The 999-nt window shown below is 37.1% G+C and overlaps 1 protein-coding gene across 1 annotated transcript in view; it reads left to right on the forward strand.

Moving 5' to 3' along the window:
- The first annotated feature begins 660 nt into the window (after positions 1-660).
- The window catches only part of LOC147619792 (serine/threonine-protein kinase 52-like), a 52,096-nt gene continuing 51,757 nt past the window's right edge, over positions 661-999 (forward strand). Inside the window, exons 1-2 of the mRNA XM_086825629.1 lie at positions 661-788; positions 910-999. The exon at positions 910-999 is cut by the window's right edge and continues 398 nt beyond it. The gene's annotated coding sequence lies outside the window, so the exon portion shown is untranslated. The remainder of the gene's footprint in view (positions 789-909) is intronic.

Here is a 999-nt window from a genome sequence, read left to right on the forward strand (position 1 = left end):
TGATCAAGAAGCCTAATCACCACATGACTATAGCACGTCTTATCTTTCTGTATGGGAGAGGGCACATAAATTCAAAAAAGCCATTGCGGATGGAGATGAATTCCAGAAGTCTATAGATTTGTAGGTCTCAGTGAGGAAGAAGCTTGTTTTGTGTAGTATTTATTTCTACAGTTGATTTTCCTTCTCTGTAATTACTATGTTGTTGGTTGTAAACTTTATAAATAACACGTGTGTTACTTTTGTGCATGTAAATATGTCTTTTCGTAATTTCTCCACATGGGTTTTTAAAAATGGCTTCTAATGTTTGCAAATTTTAATAATTCTAAAGTTGAGAACTAAGGATTCTAACCTTACCAAGTCTAAGGTTTCTAACCTTATAAAGTCTAAGGTTTGTAACCTTATAAAGTTTAAGGTTTGTAACCTTATAAAGTCTAAGGTTTCAAACCTTAAAAACCTTAGACTTTAGAAGGTTTGTAACCTCATAAAGTCTAAGGTTTCTTTTGGCTTTCATCAAAAAAATTAATTAATGGCTTCGAGTGAATATATATACACCATCAAAAAAAAATGTAGTAGTGAATAGTGTATTTAGTGCCTTAGCATAGTTAGTACTTTTTCAACTAAGTTAAAAGTACTTTTTATAAATTAGATTAATCTCTTTGATTGCTACTGCCAAAAGGTACGACGGCTGCAGAATCCTGCCGCTGGAAAAGCTGGCGTTTCATCAACTGCGCCGCAACTGCATGTATATGTGGAATTGTGGATACCTGCCGCAAAAGAGAGAAAGTCAGGCGTGTACTGAATCCCCCAACGATGATGCATTGTAGCGGAGGTTTTCTTGGCCCTTCGTTGTAGCTGTTTGGTTTCGAGCGGCAAGGCAAAAGGGTCTCACATGGTTCTTTTCATGTGCAGATAGACGGAAAAAGCAGCCCTCTGGGTACATACAGGCAGAGGCGGTATTCGTGGCTTCAACAGGTTGAGTTCTACTTAATAATCAGCAGG

The sequence above is a fragment of the Cibotium barometz genome, chromosome 32, assembly GCF_041138505.1.
Source record: "Cibotium barometz isolate CiBa-2024 chromosome 32, ASM4113850v1, whole genome shotgun sequence".
Classification (NCBI taxonomy): domain Eukaryota; kingdom Viridiplantae; phylum Streptophyta; class Polypodiopsida; order Cyatheales; family Cibotiaceae; genus Cibotium; species Cibotium barometz.